At 53.5% G+C, this 25,898-nt stretch overlaps 1 long non-coding RNA gene across 1 annotated transcript; it reads right to left on the reverse strand.

The window, feature by feature from the left end:
- Window positions 1-11,585: 11,585 nt before the first annotated feature.
- On the reverse strand, window positions 11,586-24,710 carry LOC123381968. The gene is made up of 3 exons (XR_006589655.1): window positions 23,010-24,710; window positions 15,275-15,442; window positions 11,586-12,635 (listed from the first exon to the last, which is right to left on the reverse strand). It is a non-coding gene; the product is annotated as an uncharacterized LOC123381968 (long non-coding RNA).
- Between the last annotated feature and the right edge of the window lie 1,188 nt (window positions 24,711-25,898).

The raw sequence follows: 25,898 nt of genomic DNA on the forward strand, positions 1-25,898 counted from the left end.
GTCCTTTGAGGGTGATGGAAAGGTTCTGGAACCAGATAATGGTGATGGTTGCCCGATAATGTGAATGCACTAAATGCTCCTGAATCGTACCCTTTAAAATCATTTACATGGGGGCGCCTGGGTGGCTCAGTCGGTTAAGCATCCGACTTCGGCTCAGGTGGTGATCTCCCGGTTTGTGAGTTCAAGCCCCATGTCAGGCTCTGTGCTGACAGCTCGGAGCCTGGAGCCTGCTTCCGATTCTGTGTGTGTGTCTCTCTCTCTGCCCCTTTGCCACTCATGCTCTGTCTCTCTCTTTCAAAAATAAATCAACAGTGATTAAAAACAATTTTTTAATGGTTTAAATGGTAACTTTTATGTTATGTGTATTTTACCACAATTTAAAAAAAAAGAACACGTACGGTTGTTCGTAAGTAAAGTGTTTTCTGTGGACCCCTCGTGGTTCTGTGAGAACCCCCGGGGCTGGGCACCACCGGTCAGCTCAAAGGCTTAGGGGTTCAGCCCAGGGACTGGTGTGGTTCCCCAAACCAGGGCAACAGCCAGAACGCCCAGAAACAATAAGACCCCTGTGCCTCCCAGTCACCCACGACCGTGGTCTGTTTCTACCCACAGAACACTTCTGACACCAAATGCGGGCCCGGTGGGGCCCCACGCTAAGCGATTCTCCAACACCAACGGGGCATCCTGCAGTTTAATTCGATTCCGACACTAAGTACCTGGAGTTAGCATCAGACCCCACAGGCTAAGGGCTCCGTCCCCCAACACTGCCCCGGCTTCAGATGCCGGTGCACGTCTTGGGCCACCAAGACTTCGGACTGATGAGCTGTAAATTCGGGGGGTTCCCACCACCTCCTCCCCAGGTTTGGTAATTTGCACAGAACCCAGAAAAACAGTTTACGTACTGTTCCCAGTTTATTATAAAGAATACAGCTCAGGCACGGTCAGATGGAAGAGAGGCGTAGGGCCAGACATGGAAGGATTTCTGAGCCCTCGCCAAGTGCACCCTTCCCCCCCCCACCCCCCACCAGGACCGCTGTTCACCACCCGGAAGCTCTCCGAACCTCCTCCCCACCCCATCATCTGTGGTGAGGGGTCATAGCGATTTCATTACTTGGGCAGGATTGAGTGAATCATGGCCATTAGTGATTAACTCAATCTGCAGCCCCTTCCCCTCCCGGGAGGCTGGGGTTGGGCCGTGGGGAGCTGACCTCAGGTCCAGGGCGCGTGCAGAGCAGCGAGGGAGCAGCAGGGTGGACACAGCAGACTCAGGTTCGTCTCGGAGGAGGGGGCGCTGAGGAAGCCCAGGGCGGCCGGTGAGCCAGACCAGGGTGGCCCGGAGCACTGCAGAGGAGGTAGCTTGCAAGGGGAGTCAGAGTCTGGCAGGTGAGGGGTGAGTAGAATGTTCCAGGCGGAGGGACTGACAGGCCGAGGGCAGAGGGAAGGAACCAAAAGATGCACACAACTGACGGGATTCTAGAGGCCGAGGAGATGAGCGGGCGAGGATGTGTCTGGAAGGACAGGCCGGGGCCATGGAGGACAGGGCTGTGTGGTCCACGGTGATGCGTTGGTTCTCGACTGTAGGGAAATCTGCGACTCCTCTCTGCTTCATCCTCTCTGGTCAAGTGACTCCCGAGTTGCCTCCAAGATACCTATGGCCTGTCTACTTCCCTTGTCCTCCTTGTTATGAATCTAGTTTATGACACCATCGTCTTGTCCAAGAGTGGCTCCCCTACTCGCTTTTTCTGGTTCCTCAGAAGTCCCTCAACATCACTGTCGCAGTGAATCGTAGCCTTCCCCTCGACTAACCCCAAGGCCTCTTGGCCTCTTCCCACCTCCTGTCCCCCAAGGATGGCTCTAAGATGAAGGTTGTGACTGGAGGTCACCTGCCCTCACCATGTTGCCTTGACTCCTCATGGTCACAAAGTAGCTGCAGCAGTTCCAGCCTCCCCCCCCCACCCGCCAAAAAAACAAAACAAAACAAAACACCAACACACCCAGAAAGAGCTGGGACATTTCCCTCAACAGCTCTTTCTAGAAGAGGATTAAATCCTTCCCAAAGGCATCTCCACAGCCTTCCCTTCAGATTCCATTCCTAAATCAATCACTGGCCAGAGGAGTGAGACATCATGATCCCTCCCCCTCCCCCCACCAGGAAGGAGCCCACAGGGCCCCAGACTGCTCACATGACAAAGAACCAGAGTTTTCTCAGTAAGAAGGTGAGGACGGCTCTTGGCCAGGAAGCAGCAGGTCTCATTACTTCCTGTGAACACTGCAATTTACTCACAAATCTCCTTTCCCTCGCCAGGACAAATCCATCCTAAAATATACCTTTGTTGGATGCCACAGACCCATAACACCCCACCCACCGGCTTCCTTCTGCAGCATCTCTCACGGGAGATCTGTGAAGACCCCAGCCTGGTCCTCCAGCCCCGGGCCACGCTGGAACATCATCCTGTTCGCCACAGCAGCCCTGTGCCCAGACCACACGGTCCTCTTCCAGAGAGGAATTCCAGACACCCACCGCTCCGGCTCTGGCGATTTTCTCTTTGCAACATTGTTTGGCCGACAGTTTAGCAGAGATGGAACCCTGATGCGTGGCCTGGCTTAGTTCCACTAATGCAGTGACTCGAGGGAGGTCGGACGCCGCCACACTTCCGTTCCCAGCAAACCCTGAATCTGATTGTGTCCTCAATGGTGAAGGGAGGGATGGAACTTCCTCTTAGTCAAGACACAACTTGGGCGTTGTCTGGGAAGGGATACTCGGACCCCAGAAGGATGTAGAAAATGGGTCATCAGTTTTGAGTAGTGTCTTCCACCTGTACCGACAGTGACGTGCTGGAAAATGGCTAATAACCAGTCCTTATCTTTCTCCCCCCGCCACACACCTCTCTCTCTCTTTCATCTATCTATAATGAACTTGAGGGGCGCCTGGGTGGCTCAGTGGGTTGAGCGTCCGACTTCAGCTCAGGTCATGATCTCGCGGTTCACGAATTCGAGCCCCGCGTCGGGCTCTGTGCTGACGGCTCAGAGCCCGGAGCCTGCCTCGGATTCTGTGTCTCCCTCTCTCCCTCTCTGCCCCTCCCCCACTCACTCTCTGTCTCTCTGTCTCTCTCTCTCAAAAATAAATTAAAAACATTTATTTATTTATTTATTTATCTCTGCCACCTGGGTTGGGTGGCAGAGACGCTCATGGGTCTTCAAACCCTCCAGCTGCTCCCCCAAATCCTCGGAGCCACAGTCCTGAGAGTCCATTCCCCTTGGCTCCTTCCCTTCTATCTCCCCCCACACACTCTGTACCCTCACTACCACGACCTAAATCGGTGCCAGAAGGCTGAGGGTCTGCTCTGTGCTTAATGTGACCAGTCAAGAATAGAGAGGAAGCATTGTGAATAACCCAGGACCAGGAGAACTGCATGGAGCCTCTGGACCGCCAGGCATTTTCACAGTCTCCATTTCGAACCACCGGCCTTGACTCCCCTTTCTGGTCTCTCAATTCCTATTTGCTCAACCCTCAACAGCCTTGTCCTACCGGAACCGGATACTCAGCCTCATTTCCCTGGAAGTTCTGTTCTTGCCTGTCCCCTCCCTTTCAGACTGTTGCTCTGGCTCCAAATGCTTGGGCTACTGAAGAGGCACAAGTCTGGAAGTGTGTGGCCCCAACAGTTACTTGCCTCCCTCCACGTGCAGGATTTTGACCCCTCAGTCACCTACCTGAGGAAAGGGAATCCAGTGAACCGAAAGAAGTTTACTGCATCTGGTGCACAGGGCACCCGCTGACAGTCGTCAGTACACCAGCATCAAATGGATCTCCCAGGGAGGTCACTGGTATTGACCACGCGGGGCTCCAGGAAACAAAAATTGATGTTATTTTGAGCGATGCAAAATGTCAGAACTTTTGCAGCAAAAATGACATCCATGTTGCATTTCCAGGAAGACAGACTGTTGTATTAGTTGTGACCTCATGATAGCTCTGTGTCACTGTGTATTAGTTTTCGGTGGCTGCTATAACAAATTACCACAAGTATAGTGGCTTAATTCAACAGCATTTATTATCCCTCTTGCTCTGGAGGCCAGGAGTCTGAAATCAGTTTTTGCTGGGCAAGGATCTAGGGGAGGACCCATCGCCGGGCGAGGATCTAGGGGAGGACCCATCGCCGGGCGAGGATCTAGGGGAGGACCCATCGCCGGGCGAGGATCTAGGGGAGGACCCATCGCCGGGCGAGGATCTAGGGGAGGATCCATCGCCGGGCGAGGATCTAGGGGAGGACCCATCGCCGGGCAAGGATCTAGGCGAGGACCCATCGCCGGGCAAGGATCTAGGGGAGAACCCATTACTGGGCAAGGATCTAGGCAAGAACCCATCACCGGGCAAGGATCTAGGCGAGAACCCATCGCCGGGCGAGGATCTAGGGGAGGACCCATCGCCGGGCGAGGATCTAGGGGAGGACCCATCGCCGGGCGAGGATCTAGGGGAGGACCCATTACTGGGCAAGGATCTAGGCGAGAATCTCTTCCGGCTTCTGCTGCCTTCTAGCTCCCCAGCTGCACCACCTCAATCTGCCTCTGTCTACCCAAGTCCTCTTCTTGAGTAACATCTCCCGATGTCTCGATCTGATGGGAATACTTGTGGTGTATTTAGGGCCCACCGAGATAATCTCCCCATCTCAAAATCCTCAGCTTAATCACACTTTGGGCCATAGAAGCTAACGCACCTTCCAAGGATTAGGAATGGATTTCTTTGGGAACCTTCATTCAGCCCCCCACACACGGGGGAACTACAGACTTCAATCTTTTAAAAACATCCTACACTACAATGGTGCCAGGCACAGATAATTACAGGACTTGTAGACGTTATTAATTCATGCAGGTGCCGTGGTCCAGGGACAGAGCATCAATTCAAGTCTGTACGAGAACCTTCCAGTCCCACCAGTGCCTCTCTGCTTCTGCATGGGCAACCTTGCTTAGAGAGAGCATCTAAAATCTTCATGTGAGGCCTTCTGAAAAATATGAGGGCCCAGCCAGCGGCAGTCCGCCAACCCCGCCCCATGCCTGCTCAGGATAGGCCCCATGGCCGGTGCGCCATGGTGCCTCCAATTCCCCAGGCAGGGAGCCCATTTGGAGCCCACTCACATCTTCATCCAAAACTCGATGCCTGAGGCCCCCACCTATTTGTCTGAAGGAGGCCTGTCTTATTATTCTTATTGTTCCAAAATACATCTCACATAAACACCACCATTTTAGCCATTTAAGGACGGACAGATCAGTGGCATTGAGGACATTCACAATGTTGTGCAACGATCATCATTAGCTAGACCCAGCCACTCCTGTACCCCCTCCCCCAGTCCTGGCAACCCTAATCTGCTTTCTGTCTCTATGGATTTGCCCATCTGGATCTTTCCTATAAAGGGAATTGTACAATGTTGGCCGTAAAGAATGTGGCCGTGATAAGCTGGGCTCCTTAATGAAATGCGCACCTGCCTTTTGGTCTCCCCAATCCCTCCTTCAGGGAACAACCATCCTTCTTCTGACCCTGTGGTTCTAGTGGGTCTTCCGTGCCCTCCCAGCATTCTTGACTGATACAGAAGTCCGAAGCTCTCGGCGTTTCCCGGGAGTGGAGGAACCAAGTCCACAGGGGGAGGGAACAAACCATATGGGGAGAGAGAAGCAGGGCTGAGACATGAGAGTCCTGGGAGGGGCGGGGGGGGGGGGCAGTCCCAGAAACCACTGTGCCTGAGTGCAAGGCTTTCCTGCTGTTGGTTGGTTGATTCTGGTAAATTCCTCTCTCTGCCTAAGCTGCTTCATATTGGATTTCTGTCACTTTTAACTCAAAGGATCCTGGGACATCCTCAGACCTCTGCCACCACGAGGCTTGGTGCTCTCTGAAGTGGAGAAGATGGGGAACCTCACCTTTGCCCAGACTACTGTCACCTCGATGTAATGACTCTGTGGGATCCCAGGCGTTTTGCTGAACTTTGAATGTGCAGGACGAACTGCGTGGAGTTCAAATCCAGGTGGGGGCGGGGGGGCATGCACAGCCTTGTTAGGACCCTGGAGGTCAAGAGCACAAGGTTTTCTAGTTATTCCTTGGACAGTTAAGCAGCTGGGAATCAACCCTCAACTTGTGGGATGGCTCTACCCACACTCCTCGTGTTATTTAATGGGGAACAAATGGGATCCTGCAGTGGGTCACTCTGGACCCGGAGAACCTCCCTGGGAGCTGCCCAAGGTGGCCTTGAAGAGTCACAGGCCAGGGCAGTGTCACTTCTGAGACAATCAGTCCTCAGGCCCGTGTTTTCCCCAGTGTAGACCTCCCGGGCCCTGCTGTGTCTAGCCAGGGCCTCCCCAGGAGCGATCCTCCCTACTTCCCCTTCGTAACGAGTTGTGAAATCAGAAAGTGTAAGTCTTCCCTTTAAAGATGAGAAACGCAGGGGCGCCTGGGTGACTCAGTCGGTTGAGCGTCCGACTTCGGCTCGGGTCAGGATCTCCCAGTTCATGGGTTCAAGCCCCACATTGGGCTCTCTGCTGTCAGTGCAGAGCCTACTTTGGATCTTCTGTCTCCCTCTCTCTGCCCCTCCCAAGCATGTACTATCTCTCTCTCTCTCTCTCTCCCTCTCAAAAAAAATTTTTTTTTTAAAAAGATGAGAAGAGCAGAATGACAATTATAGAAACTTCTTTTGTTTGGTTTTCTTTAAAAGGGAACAATGGACCAAGCAATGTCCTTGTCATGCCCCCAAGAAGAAGTATTGAGGTTATTAAAATAGCTTGCTTACTTTGTGCTAATGAGACAAGCTGGAGAATATCAATGAACTTGTGGAGTCCACAGAGCCCGGATTATCCGACTCATCAGGCAAAGGTCCCGAGTACAACTAAAGGAGACTCTTCTCCAGCTTCTAGGACAAAAGACCATCTGGGTGGCACCCGGCTGGCTCAGTCGGTTGAGCGTCTGACTTCGGCTCAGGTCACGATCTCACGGTTCATCAGTTTGAGCTCCACATCGGGCTCACTGCTATCCGCCTGTCAGCACAGAGCCCGACAGGGGGCTCGAACTTGTGAGCTGCGAGATCATGACCTGAGCCGAAGTCCGAGCTTAACCGACTGAGCCACCCAGGTGCCCCTGCAGATACTGGTTTTAGAATGAAGGTGCCTCTCACTATTTCTGAGTTTCAGTGAAGGCAAAGCTCTTACTTTTCCCACCCAGACCCCGCCGGGGACAGAAGATCCAACAGGAGGCAAAAGCACAGGTGTACCATCACTTTGGAGACAGCTGGTCCTCGCTGAGGTCAGTGTCCCAGGAAGGAGTAATTAGGCCACCTTCAGAGGGCGGGCGAACCATTTTACAAGGCCCTGGCTCCCCAAGAGGGTGCATCCGACCTCCATAGCCCAGTCATCCGAGACAAGTGACCCGGCTTGTGCCTAGTGAGATGGAACTGTTCCCCAAGAATTTCTACATCTGCTACAGGCCAGGGAGCCGAAAGTGCTGAGCGGGTGTCAGAATAGCTGGGGACAGAAGCTAAGAGATCTTGTGGCCTGAAAGCTTCGTGGCTACCTGTGTTATGAGGGTAAGTCAATGCTTCGAAACACAAGCCCAAGAATGACAGGGCGTAAGCGCAGTGAAGTTGGTTTCTCATTCACATAAACGGCCCCAGGCGGTCCCAGGTCTGATGGTTGATTGGAGGTGGAGATCTTCAAGTCCCTGGGCTCTGTCACCTTCCACATGGCTTCCAAGATGGCCCTGGTGTTGACGGCCAGTAACGAAAGGGCAAACACAAGTGGGGAAGACTTCTATAGTTATAGCAGGCCTAGAAGAAGAATGGGCATATTTCACAGGCTAGAACTCTGTCGCACGACCACATCTAATTCCAAGGGGGGTGGGGTGCCATCTGGCTGTGTGCCCAGAACGACGAGGACACCAGTTTGGAGAGCAGCCGGAAAATCTCATCACACCATCCAACCATGGCTGCCATGGATATGAGGTTCACCTGTGTGTGTGGTACCCACGCTCCTGAAGCCCGGAACCACCCTGGTGGCTTCCACGGGAGGAGCTCCTAGGGAGCACCAGACTATAAATTCCGCTAGGTTATACCCCCTAGCCCCACCCTCCAGGGAAGGCTGGCTCCTCTGTGCTCGCTCATCAGAGGGCAAATTCTGCATGGCCCTCCTGGATGCTGGACGCTCTGCCCATCATGTGGTCTCGGCCTTGGGACCCTTGACCTTGACCCCAAACTGAGAGCCTCTCTAGGGTACCTTGGCTGAGGGTTTCTAGATGAGCCTCCCATCCGCACTCCACTGCCTCTGTGGCTGTCTCACCACCCTGGGAGCACCGTCCATCCTCCACCTTGACCCCCGCCAACCCCGGCCACTTCCACTTACCTTGCAGAAGCTCTCTCCCTCCGTGAATGATTCAGCTCCCTGAAGTCACAGTTCCCCTCCCAGGTTGGACAAGCATCGTCTCCCCTCGACTACCCACCACCCAACAGCCAATGACCAAAGAGAACTTCTCAACCACATCCTTCAGGAGTTGGGGCAACAGCGGGATGAAGCCAAGGAACTTTCGGTGACAAGGCGTCCTGACTTCAGACGCCCTCTCTGCCACTGGCTGGCTGGGTCTCTCTGCGCGAGTTCCCTACCTCGTCAAACTGCAGCAAAATGGGGGTGACGAAACCTCTGTGTGGGATTCCAAGAGTTGGAGGAGACGGTGCATACAGAGCACGGGGCCCGGTGCACAGTATTTCATCGGCCGCGGTCACTCTTGTAACCGGGGGCTCCAGGCCGCTGCCATGTGCTTCGAACTTGGAGGCGACGGTTCACCCAGGCCCCTGCCCAGATGATCCCACGCCTCCGCAGGGTTGATGACCACAGACACTGCCGGTGACTCCCAAGTCATTCCCAGTGCCCAGCAGCTCGCCCACCGCGGCCAGGATTACCTAATTCACAAACTGGATCTGGTCTTCATGCTTCAAACCCGTGCGTGTTGTCCCATCGCCTAGAGGATTCAGTCCAGACTCCAGGGTCCAGGACTCCTTGCTGTCTGGTCCCTGCCTGTGACCTCTGCCGCATTGCTGGCCCGGCCCCCCACTTTGGTTCTTCCGGCCTTCTGAGTGATTTGCATCCTTGAAAGGCACCTGGACTCCCTGGGTCTCCCTTCCTTTCACTTCCAGAAGAACCCCACTCACCCCTCAGTGGCCCTCCCAAAGGACAGCTCCCCGCCTCTCCAAGCCCAGCTGAGGCCCCTCCCCCAGCCATCCGTCCCAGGAGTGTTCCCGACCAGAGCATTTCTCCCTGTTGTCACTTTGCTTTTGTGTCCCCGGTGGCACTGCATCTGCTATGTGACAAGTGCTGAGTATATGGTGCAGAACAAAGGCATAAATTAATGACCAAGCCAAGCCCAACCCTGAGGCGGCCCTGAGGAGACCCAGTGCCTGCGAGAAGCCGGCTTTGCACCGCCTTCCTCACCCAGCTCTGCTGCGGCCTCGCCGGGGCTGGGCCAAGGCGGCCGGCCAAGGACTGTTGGTCAGGAAGCGCAGGCTGCAAACCCTACGCATTACCAGCACGTTGTCGCTCATGCAACTGTTCTGGAAGGGGGGTCTGCGGTTGCCCACCTCCCTGTTCTGCCACATCTGCAGTTGCCGGGAGCTCTGCGGCAGAGGGGGGGCGGGGGGGGGGAGGGGATGCCAGAGGGTGTTCAGGGCCAGGGCTTGTTAAGAAAGGCAAATTAGCTCGCAGGGTGTACGGGTTGAATTGTGTCCCCCAAAAGATATGTTGGCGTCTTGACTTCCAGTCCTGGGAACGTGATCTCATTTGGAAATAGAGTTGTAACAGGTAAGATGAGGTCATACTGGAGTAGGGTGGGCCCTTCACCCAGTCTGACTGTGTCCCTGTGAGAAAAGGAGACGAGAGACAGACACACGAAGGGGGACGCCGTGAGAAAACAGGCGCAGGTTGGAGTTTTGCTGCCGCGAGCCAAGGAGAACGGGAGTGCAGGCAAGTCCAGAAGCGAGGACGGCAGAAGGCAGGAGGTTCCCCGGCAGGATTCAGAGGGAGCTCGGCCCTGCCGACGCCTTGACCTGAGACTCTGGCTTCCAGAACATGAGACGATACATTTCTATGGTTTAAGCCACCACGTTTGTGGAGCGTTAGGCCAGGAGCCCTGGGAACAAACTGGGCAAGGGGGAGGCTGCAGATTTGGAGGAAATGGCTCTGATCGCCTACAGTGAGTTTTGGAACCTCTGTCATGTCCATTCCTGTCCCTAGTCATTCTTCTTGTGAGGCCACCAAGAGCAAAGGCCAAGTAATGGAACTGGCAGGCGGAGAGTCTGGGGAGCCCAGGTCCCCAGACCCCTCCTCATTTAGGGTGAGGAGGAAGCTGGTGGAGGGCGGCCAGGGCCAGCGTCGTCTCACACCAGGCACCTGCCTCCCCAGGCCCAGTGCCGGCTCTGTCCCAGCCGCTCACAGCTCACACCGATGCCCTGCTGTCTGTCCCCCAGGGTTGCCCCACTGCATGCACGTCAGATTCAGGCAGGCCAGAGCTCAGCCCTGTCCACCAGCCCCGAGCAAGGCCGTGCCCGTCCCCCAGCCTTGGGTCTCCCTCCTGTGTTTGCTCCAGCACCGGAGGCCCCCCAGAGTCTGTTCCACCTGCCAGGCCCAGACATCTCCTCCTCCCTGCATCTTCCCTGGGCCCCATCCCTTGGTGTCTCCACGGTGCCAATGCCTGGGCACAGCTGAAGAGCCCCACGGTGTCGTGGAAAGAGAAGGAGGAGAATCACACGCACTTGCCTTCGAATCCGGGCGCTGCCATTTCTAGCTGTGTGGCCCTGAGCTAGCTCCGCCCCGCATCTCTGTTCCCTCCTTGTAAAGCTGAGATCCCTGCAGGTTAGGGGAGGTAGCTAATCAAGGTTAGCCGAGGTTCTTTTCCCTGGGCTCCTGGGCTGGCCTCCAGAACTCCAAGAAAGCACCGAGGCCGCCGATAAAACAGCAGGTGCCTGCCTCGCGCGTTGCTCTGAGGAGAGAGTCTTTAGCCTTTTTCTGGTTCTCAGAGGGGCCCACGACCCCAGCAGTCGAGACCCCTGCGTCAATCCCTGCGTCCAAAGCCCCCAGCACACTGGCCACTTGGTGCTGAGCGCCTTTCCTGGGCTCCCCCCACCCGCCGACCCCGCATCTTGCTGTGAGTTGCACTTAGCATGTGCCATTGTGGGGCTGTGTCTCCCACATCCTTTGAGGAAAGGGTCTCACACAGGGACATCCTGTTCACTATGCCTGACCCAGGGCTCATTTGCCAACTAGAGTCTTTTTTTTTTTTTTTTAATGTTTATTTATTTTTCAGAGAGAGAGACAGCACAAGGTGGGCAAGGACAGAGAGACAGCACAAGGTGGAGAGGGACAGAGAGGGAGACACAGAGTCTGAAGCAGGCTCCAGGCTCTTGAGCTGTCCGCACAGAGCTCGACACGGGGCTTGAACCCGTGAACCGCAAGATCGTGACCTGAGCAGAAGTCAGATGCTTAAAGCACTGAGTCACCCAGGCGTCCCACAAAATAGAGTTTTAACAGGGTTCCTTCCGGGCACCCCCCGCCCCCCCGCCCAGCGCCCTCAGTCTCCTCGTGCTTACTTCTCAGCCTACCTTGTGGCCACCTCCCTTTGCCCAGCCTCAGAGCACTGATGTTCCCAGGGTCCTGCCTGGTTGCCTTCTCCCCCACCCCTCTCTCCAGACCGAGCGAGCCTCACAGCTTCCATAGTTTTCCCTGGATTCCAGTGGGGGTGATAGCCGCTCTGACACAGAAACCCAAGGGTTCACAAGGGAGATGCCTTTTTTCCTCCGCAGAATCCAACTGGCACTGTGTCCCACAAAGTCATCAAGGGAACAGCCCCCGCCATCTTTAGCACATGGTTTCCAAGTGGCCTCGGGCATGTGCGTCCGGCAGCCTGGAGAGCACGCGGAGAACGACGTGGAAGGTTTTGCGGGCTTTCATGATCGACACAAATGTCACTTCCACTGGCCAGAACTCCGCCTGTCTTGGTCCCTTCAGGCTGCCGCGACAAAATACCACAGGCCGGGCGGCTTACAAACAACAAACATTTCCTCTCACAGTTCTGGAAACTGGCAGGTCTAAGATCAAGATTCGGTGTCCGGTGGGACCTGCTTCCTGCTTCACGGACGGCTCCTCGCGCGGCAAGAGGGGCAGGGGGCCCTCTGGGGTCCCTCTCTCGGGGCGCCAATCCCATTCACGAGGGCTCCCCCCTCATGACCTCATCACCTCCCAGAGCCCCTACCTCCTGGTAGCATCACAATTGGGGCTAGGATCTCAACATACGAACTTGGGGGGTGGGACGCAGACATTCAGCCCACGGCCAACGGCCACATCTAAAGACGAGGAAAGTAGGAGACGTGGTCCTGACGTGCAACAGGCAGCAGGCGGGTTCCGGTGGGCGGGCAGCCAGCTAGTCCCCGTCACGAGCTGCCCGTCTGGTCCTGGAAGAACCAGCCCCCGCTTCCTCTCCGACGGGGAGCACACGCATCGCTCCCCAAAGGGACAGCCGAGGCCCGTGGCCTCGCCGTCTTCTGGGACCTCCACGAGAGGCACGGCTCTTTGTCCCTCTGGGTCCTCTGCACTTCCTGGCCATCTGGCATCCGGAAACCGACGAACTGAAAGAGCAAGTTATCTGTGCCCTTCCCTCCCCCCACAGCCCAAACACACACAGTGTTGGACAGTAGGGCTCGGACAGAGTTAACCACGATACAGTATCCCATTGGGAAGGGGAAGGACGGAGGACATACGCAGGCTCGGAACGCGGGAACACTCCTGCCCCCGGAGGTTCTGGGGGAGCCCTGTTCTCTCTGACTCCTGGCTCCACCCTCCAGAGCTTCTGCCATTTTGCTCTGAGGTCACGTTGGAAGTGACCTTTCTTGCCTTTTTTTTTTTTTTTTATTTTTAAAATGTTTATTTATTTTTGAGACAGAGAGAGACAGAGCGTGAGCGGGGGAGGGGCAGAGAGAGAGGGAAACAGAGCATCCGAAGCGGGCTCCAGGCTCCGAGCCATCAGCACAGAGCCCTACGCGGGGCTCAAGCTCACAAGCTGCGAGGTCACGACCTGAGCGGAAGCCGGACGCTTAACCCCCTGAGCCACCCAGGCGCCCCTTTTATTTCTAACACTGTTCTTTAATTTTTAGCCCGGGAATTCTCATATAGGAAGAGGTGGTGGTGGGAGATCGAATACAATAAAACACTCTTTTCTAAGAGACACAAGAGACTTAGAGATGGTCCATGCTAATGGCTGAGAACACTCAATGTTCTCAAATGTGAACATGTGAGGCGGGTGTGGGGGAATGGGCCCTCCTCCGGTAGGTGCTCGTCTTTTGCAGCTCCCCGTGGTAAACGTTGTGAGGCCCGAAGGTAGTCTGAAGGCCCAAAGGGTTAAAGACTTAAGTTCAGGTTTCTGGCTCACTGGACAATGCCGCTCCCTCAGAACCTGCAAAGGCTTCTCATCTCTTTGCTTCCTGTCGGCGTCAGGTGCCAGGGACCACATTTAAGATTCATTTTGAGACTCAATTCTCCTGACTGACTTTTTTTTCTGCTCCCTGGCCTCGGGCTATTCTCTGTCAATGTACTAATGGCAACCCCGAGACTCTCAGGCCCCTGGATGGGACGGAGGACGCTCCCTTACCCTGACCCTTGCACAAGGCCAAGGCTAGCCGGGCTTTCGCCGCACAAAGCTTTGTTCAATATGATTTCCTTCGGCTTGGCATCTAGAAGTGGTCAGCTTTCCCAACCATGGCCCCAAACTTCTGGAATCTTTCTATTTCGTTTTAGTTTTCCTTTGCAGATCAGCCGATTCTGGCCTGGGCTCATCTTTTCTCTTCTAATAGCTTGCTAAGCGCTGCCTGTGACATCCAAGGCTCACTATGACAATCTGAGAATGACAGGCTCAGAGGACAGCGGTCCTGATTACCTTGGGCCACTGCACAGGATGGGCCTCCACCCTTCCAGACCCCAACTCCAAACCAATGCCACACGTTTTAGATTTTCATTATGGTAGCACCTGACTCCTGGTACCAATTTCTGTCTTAAAGTAACACTAACTCATATAAGAGATACACCCCCAAATTTCATTTGCTAAACACACTGTATTTTTTTTTACTGGTATAAAAGGCAGTGGGGCACTATCAACAATAGCCAAAGTATGGAAAGAGCCCAAATGTCCATCGATGGATGCATGGATAAAGAAGATGTGGTATATTTATATACAATTACTCGGCAATCAAACAGCATGAAATCTTGCCATTTGCAACTACGTGGATGGAACTGGAGGGTATTATGCTAAGCGAAATTAGTCAATCAGAGAAAGACAAATATCATATGACTTCACTCATATGAGGACTTTTAAGACACAGAACAGATGAACACAAGGGAAGGGAAGCAAAAATAATTTAAAAACAGGGAGGGGGACAACACGTAAGAGACTCTTAAATATGGAGAACAAACAGAAGGTTGCTGGAGGGGTTGTGGGAAGAGGGATGGGCTAAATGGGTAAATCGCTGTTGCACTATATGCTAACTAACTTGGATGTAAATTTAAATAAATAAATAAATAAATAAATAAATAAATAAATAAATAAAAGGCAGTGGGTAGGGGATGTACCTGGGTGGCTCGGTCGGTTGAGCGTCCGACTTCAGTTCAGGTCATGATCTCACGGCTCGTGAGTTCGAACCCCGGGCTGGGCTCTGTGCTGACAGCTCAGATTCTGGAATCTGCTTCCGATTCTGTGTCTCCCTCTCTCTCTCTGCCCTTCCCCTGCTCACACTCAGTCTCTCTCTCTCTTTCAAAAATGAACATTAAAACAAATTTTTTTAAGGCAGGGGGCACCTGGGTGGCTCTGTCGATTAAGCATCCGACTCTTGGTCTCAGCTCAGGTCTTGACCTCAGGGTTGTGAATTCAAGCCCCTCACTGGGCTCCTTGCTGGGCATGGAGCCTACTTCAAAAAAAAAAAAAAAAAAAGCAGAAAGGAGGAGGGCGAGGGATTAGGGACCTCTGTTGCTTACAGCCCTTCAGTGACTCGGGCAGATTGAACCCGTACCCTGTTCAGGACACAGCTTCTAAGGGAGACCTGGACATCAGAATCCAGACACAAAGAGACAAGAGCAGAGCAGGGGTTAGCCTGATTCTGGAACACAGCGAGACCCATTCATTTACATATGGCTCATGGCTACTGTCATGCTGCAGGGACAGAGTCGATTCAGCCCAGCCGAGATTGTATGGCTCACAAAGCCTAAAGTAGTTACTTACCCAGCCCTCTGCAGAAATGTCGGCCAATCCTTGCAGGGGGGGACCTGAGGGTACGCGGGCCAGGCCTGGAAGCGCCATCAAGGTTTCACTCTGGTTCCATTGGCCAGAACTCTGCCACGCGGCCCCTCAACTGTAAGGGAGGCTGGTAAGCGTGTTCTCAGGGGGCCCCTGGAAGGCAGGGGAAAGAGAGAGTCAGCATCCGGCCAGTCCCCGCCAGAAACACCCTCCACGTCCCGGGGCTTCTGACTCAGCACGCTTTCTACACTCCAGATCCATATTTCTAGCCACATGCCCGACTCCTCACACTTTACCATCCTCCAACAGACTCTGACCCTTTCCCCTCCAAATCTGTTTCTCCTTCAGTGGTCTGTAATTCGGTTAACAGTTCATCATTCCCCGAAGGGCCCAAACCGGAAAGCCCGGGATTGCCCATGACCTTCCCATTCCCTCAGCACCAGATACACACTCTTCCCGTATCTTGGAGCTTGCACCTCCCAAGTTTGCCCCCCTCTTCTCTGTACCCTGCTGTGGCATTGGTATTAGCCTCCCAACTTGCAGCCAGGACCCCAACTACCCCTGACGTGTGCACACAATGGTCTGGGCTGCCCAAACCGCTCCCTTGCTTGAACTTTGCGCCGACCCCAAAGGAGAGAGACCCGTCACCTGGGATCACCCATGTGTGCAATGGCAGAACTGAGGCGGGAACTTTGGTTTATGGGCCTTCAAAGACCCGTTGCTCCGCTCCCCCATTCTTGGCAGGATAAACCTCCAGGAAGCACAAAGAAAATTCTTTGCATAGCAGAAACTCTCAAACCAGTGCAAGGGGAGCGGCCCCCGTTGCACGCTCAGAGAAGAATTTTGCCGTGGTCTGAGCTGGTTTGCTCTGCGGGGATGCGGTCATGTACCTTTCACGGGTTCTGTCCCCTTGCCTCTCGTTTCTACCTGTTCTATCAGAGAGTCCTAGTTCCCACAGCCTGATACCCAGGATGTGTTCACAGAGAGAGTCTTCCCCAAGAGAGTCTTCCTCTAGGACCAAGTCCTTCCCAAAGACCCTCGAGGGTCACTGTGGGTCCACTCCTCCCCCGGCCCCTCCTCATGACACTTTGGGGGACAAAAAGAAGCCGAACTTGCCAGAGTCTTCCTGGAGAATCTGGCGTTGGTCCTCAGGGCTGCCTGGATGATCATCTGATCTAATTGTGGCTTCCCTGGTCGCTCGCTGCCACTCTCCAGGGTTTCCTCGAGACACCCATCCTTCTCTGAAATCATCTTGCCTCGCGCATGTGTGTGCTTATTCCTCACCTGGCTCCCCACTAGAAAGTAAGGTACCGAACCAGAGTGATGCTGTCATCTCTCTGTCCTGCTACTTCCCCAGCAACCAAGAACGTGTCTGGTTTATCCTTGGTGCTCAACAAAGCTTTGCTAATGAGGGAGTGGATGGATGGATGGATGGATGGGTGGAGTGACACTCTGATGGCCTCTTGCTTCCCCCATGGAACGTGGGGTTCCACAAGCCTCCACACCTGCCTCTGTCACTGCATTTCCAATGACTCTCTGCTCCCAGGGAATTTTCATTTCCCAAATGGAGCCCCTTCCTGGCTCCCATCCAAGCAATAGCAACCCCATTGACCCATCTGTTCAGACCAAAATGTCAACCATTCTTGACTCTTGCTTCCCTTTCCTCCAATGTGACCCAAGTATATTCTGACTCTGTATATTCTGACTCTGTCTTCCATGTATATTCTGACTCTGACCACCTGACATGGCGCCCATCACCGCCACCACCCCCATGACGACTGCAACAATCCCCGAACAGGGCTCCCCACCTCCCTGAAGGGGTGGCCTTCTGGAGGTGGAATTGAGATGGCCTCACCCCCCCTACCGGCCACCCCCTAACAGCTCCCTTCACACCTGGAGTGGAATCCAAAGTGCTCGCCAGACCCACAAAGCCCTGCATGGCCCGTCCCAGCTATCTCCATACTCCTCCTTCCTTCCTCTCTCTGCTTCATGCTGTTCCAGCTGCCCGGGCTTCCCGCTGTTCGACAAGCACACCAAGTGCATCAAGCACCTGCTGCCCCAGTGCCTTTGCACCTGCTGTTGCCCTGGCTTGGAACCTTCTACGCCACATATCCATGCAGCTCGCCCTCTCACTTCAGTAAAGTGTCGGCCCAAACATCTCATCAGCAAGGGCTTCTCTGGCTGCTCCGTCTACAGTAGAGCCCATCCCTGCTTCCCGTTTCTTCATAGCATGTCCCGGACTTCACAGTGCACTTCCCGGACTTTGTTTCTCCATTTGTTTTGTGTCATGAACCTCTAAAGTATAAGCTGCCAAAAGGCAGGGACTTTGTGTGCTGCTGTGTCCCCAGTTGCAAATGCTCAACAGACATCTGTTAGTTAAGAACAGAACAGTGACTGAAGGAGAGAGATCCCGGAAGTCCCTGTGCACCGGAGGGAGGGGCGGGGTTGGGAGCTCAGGTCAAGTGTGCAAGAGTCCCCACCCCTAACTGCCGTCCCTCGCTGCCTCCTCACGACGTGCCATCTGTGCTCCTAGTGCCCACTCCCTTGGCCTCGGGCTCCGCTGTGTGGCACTCCGGCCAGTAGGATGTTAGCGGACAAGACGCAGCAGAGGGCTGGGCACTGCCTTCTGCTCACGCCCTCTGCTTCGCTAGGACACACCCGGCCAAGCCTGCGGGATGACGAGAGACCCGGGGATGTGTGAGGTAGGACATCTGGGCTGAGGGAGCAGACAGGGCAAAGGGCCCAACGCAGGGGCTCTCCTGGTGTGTTTGAGAGAGCAGAGGGCCAGCGGGGCTACGGCCCAGTGAGGAAGGGGACAGGACAGATGCGGGGAGGTCACAGGGGCCAGACCACGGGGGGCTTTGCAGACTCTCGGAAGACTCGGACTGTTCCTCAGAGTGAGATGAGAAGCTCAAGTTGTGTGGTCTGACTTACGCGTCACAGGATTGCTTTGGTGCTGCCGGAAGGCGGACACAAGGTGACCCAGAGCAGGGAAACCAGGGGGCCGGGGATGTTGCGCTAAGGAGACCAGGGTGGCCACCGTGCAGGCGGGGAGAAGAGGTCCGATTCCAACTGTGCTGGCAGCTTTGAACTTAGAGGATTTGCAGAGGGGCCGAAGGTGGGGTGAGACTGCGGGATGAGGCAGGCGTTCTGAGCTGAGGACGGCCCAGAGACCCTGCCGGAACAGGCCCGAGGTCCCGCCTAGAGGTTCTCAGCTCTCTCCCTTCCAGCTGCACCGGCCCTCTTGTCATTCTGCAAACACATTCAATTCTTTCCTGCCTCAGGACCTTGGCACTTGCTGTGGCATCTGTCCCCTTGCTCTTTGCCTGGCCAAATCTTGCCACGGGGTCACAGCTTGAACGCACTTCATGAAGACCTTCCTGGGACCCACAGGGCTATTCTAGTATACTCCCTCCTTTCACCCTGCTCTTTCCTTTTCCAGTGCTTGTTGTAATGATGTGCATAACCCTATGCTTCCTGGTTTGATGTCTGTCTGTCTCCACTGGATTACAGAGTGGAAGCCTCCTCCTAGCCAAGCTCCAGAGTAGAGGCTGCCTGGATTCCAGTCTCTCTTCTTTGCATGGAAACCTGTGTGAATTTGGAAACGCAACTAAACCATCCGGCCTCAGTTTCCTCCTTGGAAACATGGCAGCAACTTTCAGGGCAAGACCCAGCGAGATCATTGACATAAAGCACTCAGCTCAGTGCTCGGGACTTTGTTCGATGAACGCTGGTTATTAGGCTAGCCATGGAAAGAAGGCCGGTGTGAGAATTATCTAGAAGCACGCAGTCTGTTTACATGATTTAACCATATTTGGCAAGCATTCCGAGTGGCATAAACAAAACAGTGCTCCAGGTACCAGACTGCCTAGATGAGGCAGGTTTGAAACTGCCTCTTGGCAAATGCACATTTGGGGCTATAAGAGAGATGTATGGCATTTGTTGTTTCTGGTTGCTTAGCATCGAAATATCCATGGTGGGGGGCGGGGCATGGATCCCCGGAGGGGCGGGAGTCAGGGTTCCCCTACGGAAGCCCAGCGGGGCCAGACTCCCTCTCCCAGATCACACTGCAGAGGGAACTTGGGCACTCAACCTGGACTCGTCCCGCTTTGGACTTTGGCACTGACTGAGGGTCATGGGGAAGCTGGGACCACTGAGATGTCACTCCTCTGGCATCAGGACGGGGGTGGCGGTCATTCTCACTCGTCCTTCTGCGTCCCAGCCTTCTGGGTTCCTGCCCAAATGATGCCCTGATTCTCCAGCCTATCCTGTGATTCTATGGGCCACCCATCATCCTTCCAGAAAATTCCTTTCGGGCTATCATTAACTAGAGTTGTTTTCTGTTGTGGCAAGCAGGAACTCTGACTCTTCTACCCTCCCAAAAGGGGCTGAGCGCCAACCCTCAGAAAACCTCCGCCGTCACCCTTGACTCCACCCGACCCATTACCAGGAGCACAAAACTCCCCTGGAGTGCTCTGGGCCGTGAGTCAGTCCCGTACAGTACCCAGAAAACAGGGTAAAAGGTGTGGCAGGCTGATATTTGGAAATATCGAGAACATCATCCCACCCTGCCCCGGACGCAGATGGCAGCAAGGAGGTCTCCAGGGCAGGGGCTGTTCCGGAAGAAATGAGAGAGGCAAAAGGAGCTAGGTCTTGAACCTGGAGCTTCAAAGCTGAGGTCCTTGCCTCGGGAACCACAGTAAGCTTGCAAGAGCGTTTTCCTCACAGCTACTCCATCCCACTCTCCTGGCCGGATCGGAGGGCACCACAGAGCTCAGGGAAGAGACAGGCCTGCTGCCTGGGTGAGGGGGTGGGGGTGCCACCCTCTCGGAACACCCTGCATGTATTTACATGTAATGCAGATGTGGTCACGCAGACAAGTACATGTCTCTTGCCTGCGCAGAGAAGGCCTGAGGCAGCCCCCTCCCCCAAGTTTCCCACAGAAGTGGCTGCGAGAGGGTTCTGGGGCCCGAAGATGCTGGGAGTCTGCATGATACAAGGACAAAGGAGGCGGGATGGACCGCGGGCCTTCTTGGTGAATGCTGGCAGCTGTGGCCACCAAGCGGGGTGGACAGCAAGCAGCATGGACAAGACACCTGCGACTAATAGCCAATGGGGACAAAGACCATCGTTCTAGAGGCCAGCGGAGCAAATGAGTGACCAAGGTCAGAAGCCCTCTCCTACTGATGGCACTGCTTGGAACCCTGGGGAGAAAGGGAAACTGAGGCAATCCTGAATCCTTTAAGCACATGTTTCCACGGCATGCAGCATGAAACACTGAGATGGGAATTAATGTTAGTTATGGAAAACAAAAACGCCCACATATCTGACTGCAAAGTTTCTATCTGTTGCAAAAGTATCCCACCCCAGGAACCCCACCACGTCATTGCCCGAGGGAACAAAGGGTGGACAGATCTTCCTATGGCCTTTACGGGGACCCATGGAGACGTTCATAGAATTTTGAAACCTTGCTATCAAACCTTGCTTTTTTTTTTTTTTAAGAATTCATTTTTTTTTTAACGTTTATTTTTAAGAGACAGAGCATGAGCAGAGGGGGAGAGAGAGAGAGAGAGCGGGGGAGACCCAGCATCCAAAGCAGGCTCCAGGCTGTCAGCACAGAGCCCGATGCGGGGCTCCAACTCACGAACCATGAGATCCTGACCTGAGCCGAAGCCGGACGCTTAACCGACTGAGCCACCCAGGTGCCCCAAGCCTTGCTTTCATTAAGCCCTTCCTGGGTGCCAGCCACCCTGCTACACGCCGTACGTGTTATTTTTGAGCGAGGTGGGAAATCGTTCCCATTCTGCAGGTGAGATAACTGTGGCACAGAGGCATGGAATGAAAGAGCCAGGCTGCACTGGGCTGATTTCCCACAGGACGCTTTAAGTCGTGGCAGCTGCAGCAGTGGGCTCCTCCCCTAACCTGGAAAACGGCTCTGGGGCTTTAAGCCCGAAGGTGTCGCTGGGAGATGGGAGGACTGGGAGGGACGAGGTAAATTAAAGCGCAGGTCCCGGCAGGGAACTCAGGCAGGAGCGGGGCGGCCCCTGGTGGACGTGACGAGGATGGCAGCTGGGTGGCGGAGACCGCGCCCAGGGCCCTGAATGGGAGTGGGGGGTAGGGAGAGGCGCTGAGACAGGCCACGCGCTGGTCGCTGTGTGGGGTCTGGACATCAGTGGCTCTAGGGAGGGGCATTCTGTGCGGACAGAGAGGAGGGAGGAAACCCACCTTCACTGAGGGCTGACCACATGCGCAGAGACACGGGGCGCACGCAGACCAAAAGGAAACCAAGGTTATGACCCGAAGAGCAAAGCTGAATTCAACTCAGAGAATCACATGGGATGAAACAGATCTCTTTCGAATGCTAAGGGGAGCAAAGGCAACATACCAGAAAAACGTGTCCATCAACAAGTGAACGCCACCCCACGGGATGGGAGAAAATATTTGCAAATCACGTGTCGGGTACGCAACTTGGATTCATCATACACGCAAAAATCTCTTAGGACGCCAACACTGAAAAGCCAACCCGATTTACAAATGGGCAAAGGATTTGTAGAGAGGTCTCCAAAAAAAGGCATACAACGGCCAAGAACAAGAAACAATGCGCAGGGTCATCAGTCATTAGGGAAATGCAAAACCACGAAGAGATACAGCATTTCACAGCCACTAGGATGACCAAAATGAAAAAAGATGGGTATTACCAGGTACGAGCGAGGATGTGGGTAAATCGGGACGCTTTTGCGTCGTTAAGGGCCACGTGGCAGGACTCCATTTAAAAGAAATGTCCGGCACAGGCACATCCGTGGAGACAGAACGTGGTTCTGTGGTTCGTGGTTGCCAGGGGCTGGGGGGAGGGGTGATGAGGGGTGACTGTTGCCGGATTTCTTTTCGTGGCGAGGAAAATGTTCGGAAGTAAGATAGAGGCGATGGTTGCACAAGCTTGGGAATGGACTAAAAACCCGTGAATGGTACGCTGTGAAGTGGGCCAGTTTTACGGTGTGTGAGTTATATTTTAAGATGTTTAAAAAACGTATACAAAGCAGAAACTGTAGAAAACGCAGGGGAAAGGAGACAAACGGAAGCGTCTCTCAGTCCTGAACAGATCCGATATTTGAAAGAGGAAGAAAATAATCATCCTTCTTGGAAGTTGTATGTTGCAAACAATGAATACATCTTTACAAGGGCCACCCACCCACTCCTTTTTTTTTTTATAAGCTTATTTATTTATGGTTTAGTAATCTCTACACCCAACGTGGGGCTTGAACTCACGACCCTGAGATCAAGAGTTGCCCTCTCTTCTGACTGAGCCAGCCAGTGCCCTTCATCCACTCTTCATCCAACAGATTGATATTGAGCACCAACTGTGTGTGATATCATTCAAAGCCCTGGGGACACAGTTGTGGGGGGATTTGGGAGGGGGGTGTCTCCGCCCTGGTGTCACTTACGTTCTAGAGGTAACGTAATATTTATGAACATTTATGAAAATTGACTTAGGCTGCAAAGAAAATCTCAATAAATTCCCAAAGAAACAGTACAGACCAGCCCTATATTTCATCACCACAACTGAACACATTAGGAATAAATAATCAAAGTAGAAATAAAATCGTCCGACCGCTTAGAAACTTTAATGCTCTCTCATCAACAACCTTCTGTTCAGAGAGGATGTTAAGACCCCATTGCGGAGCGCTTGAAAAGCAAGTTAATATCGAAAATGCACACGTACCTATCTCTGGGAGGAGCGTTTCTCCAAGTACACCACTCAAGTCGGAGCCCAAAGGGGGGGGGCTCCTGGTGATCACTGCTCTTACTTCACATTTTCTTGGAAGGAACGATCAATACAGTTCTACAAGAGAACAAAATAAGAAATGCCACTGCCCATAAACCGCATCGAATTGGCAGCGATTGGAGAGGTGAATTCCCATCGCCACGGAGCCCGCAGTGAGGCGGGCCCTGTCATGCCTCTTCGCTGGGGACACAGAGGCATGCGAGGGCGCCCCGGCTTCAGCTCAGCGGTGTCCCACTTCTGGAAAGTGTCCTGTGGAAACACACAAGTGCTCCGGTGGGCCCCTTGCAAGGGACCGAAAACAACTCGGCATCGTTGACAAATGAGCTTAAAGATCCCACAGCCACACTCTTGGAATACTCTGAGAGCCAAGAAGAGAAGGTCTGTAAATCTATGGTTTCTCCAGTGGGGGGCGATCTTGCCCCCCAGGGGGCATTCGATAACACCTAGAAACCTGTATTATTGTTCGGTGGAGAGTGTGGTACTGGCATCTTGGTGGGCGGAGGCCAGGGATGCTGTCCATCCTGTGGTGCACAGGACTGCCCCCAACGAGTCCTGACCCAACCCTGAACACCAATAGTGCCACACTTGAGAAACCCTGGTATAAAGTAACAGGGACAAGTCCCCGCAAGGAATTGTTCAATTTTTTTCAAGCATTCAGAACCGCATTTATACCATGACCCCATATTTTTTCTATGTTTAGGCTGGTAGGCACATAGAGAAAATACTGGAAAATGCTTCCCAAACTGCTCATTCGTTCATGATTCCTTTCTTTATTCAATAAACATTGGGCACCCCAGGGTCCCAGACACCGGTCCGTCCCACGGGCTGGGCACACCTCAGGGCCCCTGCCTTCGTGGGAACCCTGGGGATTCTTGGGAGGTGCCCTGGAGAACTGAATTTTCTACTTTCCAAGCTTTTGAGGTTTTGACTTTTCTCTTTTTTAACCAGGAACTTTATGTTACTTTGTAGATAAAAAACAACAAATACCGTAGCAGCCAACAAGCACACAGATGCAGAGGAAAGTCAGGCAGGGGGAGTCCCAGGGTTCAAAGCAGCAGGTGGGCTGGACAGGTGCCAGGACCCTCCCCACCCCCAGCTCTTCCGGCTGCCTGCCTGAACCTCCTGGGGTGAGGGAGACACCCACAGTCCAGGAGAAATGAAGCCGGGACAAGGCCACGGGGAGAAGCCCGCAGATGGCCTCACACGCTCTTACCCGCTTCAACATTGTCCTGTGGCGACACCATGATAGGCAGTCCCGCCACCCCAATGAGTAACGCTCTCAGACTGGCCCTTGTTCCCTTGTCCTGCAGCAGCCTCGGACTCTTCTACCCACCCTCGTGGTTGGGAGCGCTATACAGGGTGGTTAACAGCCCCACATGTATGTCTGCTGCAAAGTCAGCACCTTTCTCTAGGGAGCCTTCTCGCAGCTTCTAAGACCAAAGAAAACATGTTTGGCCACAGTAATGTCCCTTCTCCCCAAGGAGACGAAACTAAACAGCTGAGGGAAGGTGCGGCCTGGGGGTGCAGGGTCTTTGGTATCTCAATACCTTCCTCAAAGCCATTAAAAGTCTTTTTTCTTTTTTTTTTTTCAAAGTAAGATACACAAATAATTTTAAAAAATCATCATAATAAAACAGCTTGTGGGGCGCCTGGGTGGCTCAGTCGGTTAAGCATCCGACTCCGGCTCAGGTCGTGATCTCGCAGTTCGTGGGTTCGAGACCCACGTCAGGCTCTGGGCTGCCAGCTCAGAGCTTGGAGCCGGCTTCAGATTCTGTGTCTCCCTGTCTCTCTGCCCCTTCACCACTCATGCTCTGTCTCTCTCTCAAAAATAAACATTAAAAAAAAATTTAATTAAAAAACAAACAAACAAACAAACAAACAGCTTGCAAAGGAGGACCCTGACCTCAGGGAACTAGAATCTTTTACAATGGTCAGTAAGCTTGCCTGACCCAGAAGGAGTCATTATTTTTGTTACACTGACAGTAAAGAAACCTGCCCTTGGCTCTGGAGAGAGACACTATCTCTAACTTCCGAGATTGTTCACTCCAGAAATGTCCTTGAAAAAGTCCAGACAAAGACAGCCAATGCCTATGCTGTGCTAACTTCAGGCCAGAGGCGCGTGAAGAATTCTCTCTCAACAATGAAAAAGGCCATTTGGCTAAATGATAAAGCCAAAACAACAAAAGAATGCAAATATGGCAGGGTATAAAGCTCCCACGCTCTGGGCCATTCTCCACTTGCCCTAACAACCCAGGGCTGGGTACCAGACGATTAGGCTGCCTCTATACCCCGGAGCCCAGTGAAACGTTCATTCAGACCAGCCAGTCCTAAACCTGCTTAGCCATTCTTCCCATTGAAATAAAGGCTCTTGTCTACACTTCCGTCTCACTGCCTCTGCCTCCTGACCGACCTGTGTGGCCCCAGGTGGCACACCATGTCCCCTTCCTCTTGGGAACTGTGAGTAACACTACCTTCCCAGCGCTAGTGGTCTCCTGATCTCTTGGCCTCATCATCCCTCAGTAATAGTAAAATCTACATTCCAACATGGCATCTCTTCTGTCTGATAGGCAAAAGCTTGACAACAGTCTGTTCGTGAGGCCACGGGGAGCCAAGCACTCTTGTATGTGGCTGGAGGGAACAGGAAATGGTTAAGCATTAATGGAGAGAAGTTTGGTCATGTCTAACAAAACCATGTATGCATTTACTTTGTGACCCACCAATGCTACTTCTAGGAATCTACCCAGAATATAAACCTTCAACAATAAAAAAAATATATAGGCAGATTACTAATTACGGCATTATCTGTAATTACAAAATATTGGAAAT

The sequence above is a fragment of the Felis catus genome, chromosome E1 (assembly GCF_018350175.1).
Source record: "Felis catus isolate Fca126 chromosome E1, F.catus_Fca126_mat1.0, whole genome shotgun sequence".
Taxonomy (NCBI): Eukaryota; Metazoa; Chordata; class Mammalia; order Carnivora; family Felidae; genus Felis; species Felis catus.